The sequence below is a fragment of the Mytilus galloprovincialis genome, chromosome 11, assembly GCF_965363235.1.
Source record: "Mytilus galloprovincialis chromosome 11, xbMytGall1.hap1.1, whole genome shotgun sequence".
Classification (NCBI taxonomy): domain Eukaryota; kingdom Metazoa; phylum Mollusca; class Bivalvia; order Mytilida; family Mytilidae; genus Mytilus; species Mytilus galloprovincialis.
Window position 1 is genome coordinate 19496297 of NC_134848.1, and position 9764 is coordinate 19506060.

General features: G+C 36.2%; 1 pseudogene; it reads right to left on the reverse strand.

Moving 5' to 3' along the window:
• Positions 1–8017: 8017 nt before the first annotated feature.
• On the reverse strand, positions 8018–9552 carry LOC143052065 (uncharacterized; annotated as a pseudogene).
• Between the last annotated feature and the right edge of the window lie 212 nt (positions 9553–9764).

Sequence of the window (9764 nt, forward strand, 5' to 3'; positions counted from 1 at the left end):
AATTTTTGCCAAGTCTTCATATTTTGTAAATTATATACCCGGCCAAAATTTTTGCGCCTTCCCGACTACGACTCAGCCGATATCGGGTATCAGGATGATAACCGGGCCGATATGGATTTATACAATATATTTAAATAATCTATAAATATCACAAACTTTAGCATTGAATTTGCATTGAAAACACCAGTCAATGGACCGTGACTGCGGGGTCATAGGCGTAAAATCATCATGTATCCGAAATATACTACCGGATACTAAGGCCAACTAAAATTAATTAGTAGATTTTCATCCAAATTTTTTGAAAAAAATGGGGCGGGTGGGAGGATTTTATTTTTTACATTTTATTTCATATGAAACCCTTGTCACGAGTTCTTCATACCGCGTGGAAAACAAGCTTGTATAATGTATATACATGCTGTATAAGGAATCCTACACTATTTTTTAAACTTTTAAATAAAAAACAATGACTGGCAACCACTGTTATACATGTAATTGCCGCTTTAGAAACCTATTTATAGTATACATAAAAAAAAAAGAGAAATGCTCTCTTCAGTTGGACTATATACCTACACCAAATTATTTTGCTTTCTAACCAATGATTTGTAGTCCCCATAAAATCAAAATATTTGGTACAGTTGTATGCAACACAAGTATTATGAGTACAAAATAAAATGTAAACTCGGTGTTGAAAGTAATTATGATGTAAAACATGAACTTAACCAACACGTAGTTGTTGTTTAATGACTAAATTGAGGGTATTGGGACAGTTACAGAGGGTGTTTGCTGTTTCTCAACAATTACAACAGCCATGGGTAAATATAAGGGCTTGTTATAATTAAAATACGTATTTGTCATGTTTGTCGATTTTTTCTCTCAATATACGGTCATAAATCAAACAAGTTCGTGCTTGTGTCAATTTCTTTAATCCAGTCATGTTTTTTGTACCAATTTGTTCTACGATTCTTGCACTTTGGATATCATTCATAGTCCAAATTTCCTGACACAAAGTCATTGTATAAATAAAGAAAAAAACACGGTTTTCGATTCACTTCTGGCTACCGCAATTTGCGTTCAAGGACAAGGCGTTTTACTCGTAACTCGAATATTTCATGCACTTCTCGCAGGGGCGGATCCAGCCATTTTAAAAACGGGGGGGGGGGGGGGTCCTAACCCAGGACAAAAGGGGGGGTTCCAATTACATGTCCCCATTCAAAATGCATTGATCGTCCAAAAAAAGAGGGGTTTCCAACCCCCGGAACCCCCCCTCTGGATCCGCGCCTGTCTCATTATCAATCTCTATTCTCGGTAGATGATGTTGTCAGAGCAGTAGAATATGTCGACTTAATCTTTTTTCGTTTGATTACTCGAAGAAATACAAAAAACGAAATTTGAAACAGGAAGTTTTGAATGAAATGAAATTATCGATGGTTCGGAAATCGTATTTTTGTAAAATAATAAAAATCGGGGCGGGACGATTTCAGAGGGGCGGGCGGGGATGAAAATCTAGCAATTAATTTTAATTGGCCTAATGCAACTACATAAAAAATATTATGATCTAGTATCAGTGGTTCATGTGTAACTTCAGCTAAATCATAAACGTGAAAATTGTGAACGCTGCCGCTGACGCCGTCGGAAAAACAATACCTAAGTCTCATGCATTCTTTGTTTAATTTTATTTACATGTGTATGTAGAATTTAATAGTATTTAAATATAAATCTAAGTGACAAAACCCTAGCTTATTTAGTAGATAATACATTTAATACAGAAACAGTGCTCACTTTCAGTTGAACAAGATGGGGATTTCCACGGTGTTTAAGACCTTGTTTCGATATCTGGTTCAACTGTTTGGGGCCTATTTTCAATGACACAAATATATTTTCAAATCATAACAATTTTGAAATAATAACCATATTGACAATTCTATTTTGATGTCCTACATTTTGACTTGGACAGAACCTTAATACTTAGCAGACCTTTTTGGACCAAAGTCCTGTTACTTCACGATTCCTGTATTGCGAACCATAAATAGAATACATTTAATATAGTATATACATGCCGAACATTCAAAAAGATAAAGAAAAATACTTTTACTTGTGATAAGTCAACAAATCGATATAAACAAATACAACAATCACACTCACGTTCGGTTCCTCTTCATTCCTAGACGCCATGCTGGAATAAACACGTGACGCGTCAATTTATCAAGATTAACAAAATAAATATCGATATAACGATATAATTATTTCGAGATAACGAAATAAATATATCGATATAACGATATAAATATCGAGATAACGATGTAATTATATCGAGATAACGAAATAAATATATCGATATTACGATATAATTATATCGAGATAACGATGTAATTATATCGAGATAACGAAATAAATATATCGATATAACGATTTTAAATATCGAGATAACGATATAATTATATCGAGATAACGAAATAAATAATTATCGAGATAACGATATAAATATATCGAGATAACGATTTAATTATATCGAAATAACGATTTAATTATATCGAAATAACGATATATATATTGAGATAACGAAATATTTTTTTTTTTTTTTTAGGTCCCCTATGGGCTTCGGTAGACCACAAATTTCTGTGTATTGTCTTCTAAATTGTTGATTTTATTAAAGTAACTTAAAACTGAAATATAGCCAGATACTGTTGAGTGGGACAATTTCTTTCTAAACATATAAACAATGAATGATGTCAAGTCATCAAGTGGAATAGGCCAGACATCAGAAAAACCATGATTTTCTCTGAATTTAACAAATATGTCCATGCTATGCAAAAATGCTTTCTGTGTACTGGGTGCTAATGAATTTATAAGTAAATGATTCATTTCAGTTCTGAAATCATCGACAGGAATTCTTGTGGGATTGCTGCTGGAGAACTGTCTGCATTCGGGACCAAGTCCATAAAACGTTGTTCCTGAAATCGAGAAAGAGCATCTGCGATTGCATTATGCTCACCCTCAATATGTTGTGCCCTAAATTGTATGTTATTGTTCATAGTGAGAAAAACTAGTTGTCTTATCAATATCATAACTCTCTTTGATTTTGATGTTCTTTTGTTCACAATGCTTACTAATGCCTGATTATCTATTCTCAACAAAATCTTTTTATTTCTAAATGAAGGACCCCATATCATGAAAGACAGCACAATGGGAATAAGCTCCAAACATGTTATATCCAATAAAATGCTAGTATCAGCCCAACTACTTGGCCACTGGTATTGTACCCAGTGACCTTGAAAATAAGCTCCACAACCTAATAAAGCATAACCTGCACTATCAGTGAATAATTCCAGACTTTCATTAGTCGACCAAAATCTATCAGGAAAATAACACTGACCATTGAATTGATCTAGAAAATTTAACCAAACTCTAGCATCTGCTTTGACCTCTGAATTCAATCTGACAGTATAATAAGGCTTTCCATTCTTAACTGAAGCTATCAAATCGTAAAAACGACGAATGAATGCACGGGCTGATATAATAGCCCTTGAACAAAATGCCATTAAACCAGTAATTGATTCAAGTTCCTTCAGTGCCATTTTCTTTTTCGACAAGACCTGATCAAGCATAAATTTTAAGTTTATCCAGTTTTTCAGGGGGGATTCTAACCAACATAAGTACTGTGTCAATTTCAAGGCCTAAAAATGTGATACATGTGGTAGGACCTACTGTTTTATTCTCTGCTAGTGGAACACCTAGCTGCCTACATACTTCATTAAAAGTGTCCATCAAAATGGTACAATTATCCGTTGAACTTTCACCAGCAAAGAAAAAGTCATCCAAATAATGGTCTAAAGTCTCAATGCCAGCCTTCAATGCAACTGTTTTATGCAAAAAAGTGGCAAATTTTTCAAAGAGGGCACATGATATAGAACAGCCTTCAGGCAGACATTTATTAATATAATATTTCCCATCAAAGAAAATTCCCAGAAGGTCAAAATCAGCTGGGTGAACCAATAAAATTCTAAAGGCCTGACTAATGTCCATTTTTGCGCAAAGCACGTTATTTCCTAATTCAGAGATCATCCCAACCACTTTATCAAAAGAAGAATACTTTACTTTACAAATTTTTGGATCAATGAAATCATTCACAATCCAGTTTAGAGGATATGACAAGTGAGTTATAAGACGCCAGCCCCCGTCATTTTTTGCAACTACCCCAATAGGAGATATTTTTAAAGTTGAAATTGGTATTTTTGAAAAGGGGCCCAACATTCTACCAAGATGCACTTCTTTTTGTAATTTTAAATTCGTTTCAGTTTTGTGAACTTCTGCCGAAATGAGATTGCTTGCAAAACTCGAGATCCTTGGACCAGTATAGTTTAATCTAAACCCCTCTATAAATCCTAATAATAACATTGCTGCATCAGTTTTGTTTTCATAATTTGACAGTAATTCCCTTAAAGATTTAATTTTGACTGGGGTTTTGCCTTTGTCCCATAAATGCTCCAGGAGAACGGAATCTTGTGTTATTTTGCATTTGCCTAGGTGCAAAGGGTTGAAATTAGATGCTGTTTTTTGTGGTGCTTGAGGCCGGGCTGATCTGAATCTCTGAACAATCCCAGGTGACTGAGGATTATTAGAGTTAGTCACTTTGCTATTAGTGCAATATATAACCGGATGTACCCCACTGTATTTTAAACAAGCATATTTGTATGTGCAATATTGTTGGGTGCACGTCCCATTATAATTATATGCATAGCATTTAAGAAAATTGTTTGTTGGTTTTTGTGCAATATCGAACTCTGACCCATTAATTGGACCTGCTGGTTGCATATACAATAACCATAGCTCAGTGTCTATAACAGACCAGGATCCAGCAGGCTCCTGTGATCTACGTAGTCTAAACTGTTAATCATACAATTTCCATCCTAAACCTGCAAAGCGTTTAGCCCCTAACCTGACAGTTTGCATATACTTCAACAGTTCTTGGAACTGAGATGTATGTATAGAACAATAAATACTGATATATATTAAAAAGGCATCCGTCCATATACCTATTGTGTTAATTCTTGTATCCTGTTGCTTAGGTTGTAATATAATCTGTCCCTGATTAAATGTAAGTGTTTGATTCACTCCTGTTATGTTTTGTGAATTATTTAACAAACTGCCCATATCTACATATTCCCCATTTATTACTTTTTGTTTGACATTTTGCGATACGTTTCGCGCTATGTCATCTGACGCCTTAACCGTTTCAATGGGTAAGGCATAACCTGTGTTAATTAGGGGTTGGTGTAATGTTGTATTACCTGGAGCAGGGTAAATTGTTTCTGCTGGCAGTGTTGCTGGGATCATTATTGGACTGTGTGGTAGTACATTAGTTGTCACTGTGTTTGAGCCGAGCTGTACAGGTGGTGTTCCACTTGTTCTAGGTACCCCAAGGGTGACTGGGGTATAGAAATATGGTCACTTGGTCTTCTCCCGACCGGCAGTAAAACGCTTGCCGAAGTGGGACGTCCGTTTGGCTGTGCGGGATGTATCAAGTTCGCAGTCACGTCCGTCAGAAGGGGACGTTAAATCCGATGCCTCGTGCAAAGAGAGTGCCACGCTCTTTGCACGTTAAGAACCCTTGCAACAACTCTTTGAGGGGTCCGTAGGTGGCCTGTTGCAAGGCAAAATTTCTGTCCCTATCCAATATACCCTCATTTTCCAGTGGCAGTCCAAATTTCCCCGACCATCATCCTAGATGGCCTCTATTACAACAACCTACCTATTGTATTTATTGTGAACTTGTTCTCGTCCTGAATATGCATGAAATATTTGCCACTGGACGTTAAGCAACCAACAATCAATCAATCAACTTGTTCTAGGTAAATTCCTAGCTAATCTATCTGCAATATTAGCTGTCGCCTCTTCCTGTTGCTGTTTCGACTTCTTTGCAGCCGCCGCTGCGCCTCCATTATTTGCCCTGCTTGTCAGCACCCTTTTTCTGCCGGACCTCCTATACATGATCTGAAACTTAAAGTGTATGTGTTATCTTTATTCAAATAAATACATGTGCTTTACCTTATATATATATAAAATATTAAAAGTGAATATCGAACAACATACGTATTTCACAAATCTCTCTCCGATTATATGCCTATAGTTTGCTCTTTCGTGTTATTCTCAGGATTTATAAACTAAGAATCAATTACTACTTACTAAATTTTAAGAAGATTATTTTCTCGTCCAATTTTCGTCTTCTGCAATCTTGCCGACGTATTTCGAAAAGACCAAAGCGAGGTTGCGATCAAACTAATCAACACAAATGTTAAATACCCAACAGTGAACCACCACCTGCCCAAATTAAAATCTTCGAGTTTGTACCCAATGGATAACGGGATTTAAAATTGTAGATTTTAAATCCTTTTAAGTATGCATGTAATTATTTCAATTATACAATAATTGAACATAATGCTAAATGAATTAAGGCAAATACAAAATGTAAGTAATGCATGAATACAAAAGATAAATGATGTGTAATAAAAACTGTGGTTCTCCTAAATAGAAATCCAAACATGTATTTAGAATAGTGTATAAATATTTGTACTCAGAAAAATAAAAACTAAGATTACAATGATATTGAAAAATTTTATGATTAGAAAACCATTTTATACCATTTTGGGAAGTGCTTTTGCAAAGACATTCATAACAGTTTGTCGGTGAGTGAAAGAAGGATCTAAATATTTTTTGTATGCATCCCTCTTCCAATCCCCCTGTGTCTGGATTATTTCAGAAGGGACGCCACATTCTAATGCAAATGTTGCCCCGCCTCTACGAAAACTGTGCCCGGAGTACTTAGAACTGTCATATCCTAAAGACTGTTTTAATCTGGCTAAAAACCCATTATATGTAAGGGGCATTAACTTGGACTTGGATGAAAACATAAAAAGCTGACACCAAATTATGAGAGGAAGGGCATATATCAAACGATAGTTTCAAAGCTTGACAGGGACAGAATGGGGAACCTAGAATTATAGGTAAAGGTACTTCAAGAGCTCTTTCCCTATTTTGTATGGTCTTTGTTTTCCTGAGTGTTAAAGTGGCCCCTCCTTCGAAAACTTAATCGATGCCCTATTTAAATGCCGATCAGGATTAAATTCCTGTAAAGATGGTGTAAAAAGGTTTGATATCCTGAAAAAGGAAAAACATGCTACTAAGCAAGCTGTCCAAAAAGTTATATCCAAACTTTCATTTAAGTCTATAGTTGTAAAAATGCCAGACAGTATTTTAGGAGTTATGGGTAATTTTGGGCGTTTTTCAGCCCCTAGAACTCTTTTAACCCCTTTTCAGACACCTTTGACAAAATGTGTGTCAATAGGGTAAGGCAACTCAGCCTCTTCATGCAGGAGGCGCACAATATTTAAATAATTGACAACTGAGTTATAACAAAGCCTTTGTGTTAGAAAAACAATTTATCTGGCCAAATTGTCTTTGCTAATTGGGATCATAGGAATTAGTAAACCTCTGCAAAAGGATTCATAACTTCTAAAATACAACATACATGTCTTTTTTGTTGAGTCTGCAAACTTCCTGCTATGGAAAAACAAAACTAGGCTATCCTACTCCTGCACCTGCCCTTCACTTGGAATGCCTACATTAAAGATAGGATAGGGCTTGGTTAGACATATGGGATTCCAAATGCCTTAAAAACCGTGGTTTGGGAAGATAGAAATTCATAAATTGGTAAAACGCATTTGGCTCATGTAACCTAGATATGAAGTCTGCCATAATATTTGCTTTCCCTGGAACATGGACAGCTTTTATATGAAAATTATATGTTGCAGAGAGCCAAAACAAGCCCCTAAGGTGAGACGTCAAAATTTTCCTGCGTGAAGTGCACTTATTCAAGCATGCAACAGTGGTCATATTGTCTGAGAATACAACAACTCTTTTATTTTCCCAATCTTTCCCCTATCTTTGCGCTGCCAAGACTACTGCAAGAGCCTCAAGCTCATTGTTATTGAGATTTTTCACTACAGATGGAGATTTTTCACTACAGATGGAGATTTTTCACTACAGGGAAATCATTTTCCCAATTCGTATAAAACCAGTCACATCCAAAGAAACCCCCTACCCCCTTCTTACATGCATCTGTGTATACTGATGACAAGGGGATCTTTTCTAAAATGAGGGACTTTCCATTAAAAGTCTCTAAGAATGTTTTCCACCAATATCATGCCATATTTCGTCATGGAGGATTGCCTTATGCCAATCATGCTTTAAAAGGGTAATCGCGTCAATAATTCTGCGAAGGAATACTCTCCCGCCATGAACCACTGCTGATGCCCAATTAAGTTTGCCTGCTATAGATTGCAATTGCTTTTTTGATGCTCTTTTTCGCTTACTAAATTCTGCCAATTCATGCTTAAGTAGGGAAAGCTTTTCCCCTGGAAGCCTTAGCTCCATTGCAGTAGAGTCAATTTCCCAATTTATCATAAATCCCAACTTGCGAAGAAGGGCGAGTAAAATGTTCAATGCTTGAATGCAACGCTGCTTTGTTGTTTCACAAATAAGAAAATCATCTAAGTATGCGATGATAGTAAAACCTCTGCGTGACATCAGACGACTGACAGCTTGGGATAGCCTATCAAAAATATGGGGTGCCAATTTTGATCCAAATGGGAGCTTTGTATCATAAAAAGTATATTCTGTTCCATCAGGGAAGGTCCATTTTAAACAGTTACTTCTTGACTTTGTGAGCTAAGGTTCACAGATCTATAAGCGGTTTTCAAATCTACTTTAGCCATATAACAGTTAGGAGTAACTAATTTTGATGCTTCATCTAAAGTTTGAAATCTTTGTTTTTCTATTTCACCAACAAAGGAGTTTACTGAGTTTTGAACAGCGGTATACTACTGTTGCCTTTATTTACTACAGACCCCTCTGGTCTACTACAGTCATGAATAATACGGACTCCCCCATCTGGTTTAGGTATAACTGCTAATGGACTTATTATGCGGGGATTTTTTTTCAGCAAAAACATAGTTGCCACATTCTATTTCATTTAGAACTTGCAAATGAGCTTTTTCGTAAAGGGGTTGTTAGGTGAAGCGGATGGGTGTTTTTTTAACAACTATTCCTGATGGTAACTCATTAGCTGCTGAGGTCACAATGTCAAACCCAAATTCTATACCATGAAGTAAGTATTCTTTGTCAAAGTCATACTTTAGTTCAGTAACCCAAGCATCAAGGTGAAGGTCACGCAGAGGTTTTACTGGGCCTGTCCGTTTTTTGGAAAGCTAGACTGATGTCCAGAGCCAGAGTGTCTTTGTCCACAGCCTGGGACATTACACACATGTTCAAATTTGCACCCACTAAGTGAACAACATAGCCTGGAGTTAAATTTTTTACATATTTCTTTCCCACCAGCTGTGTGAGAGGAAAATGGTTTAAAACCCTTAGAGGTAGAAACTGGAGGTTTAGAAAACTTGTTTGAGTTACTACCCTTTGATTTCATAAACACAGTTTGAATATGTGGTACATCAGTTCCCCATCTGAACTTATGTAAATTTTGCAACCTGCGATACTCTCTATCATAAAAGACAACTGATGTTACATCATGCGAAAGAAACAACTTGTATGTACGATTGGCATATGATAAGTAGTCCAGTATGTTATTCTTGACTAGAGGACCCTCTTCTAATAACACCGCATGCTAATTGCTGCTGTTGTAATTGATTCAAAACATTGCCAACACACGTGTCTGTCAATCCGGATGTTGGATTGTTTTTGTTATTGTT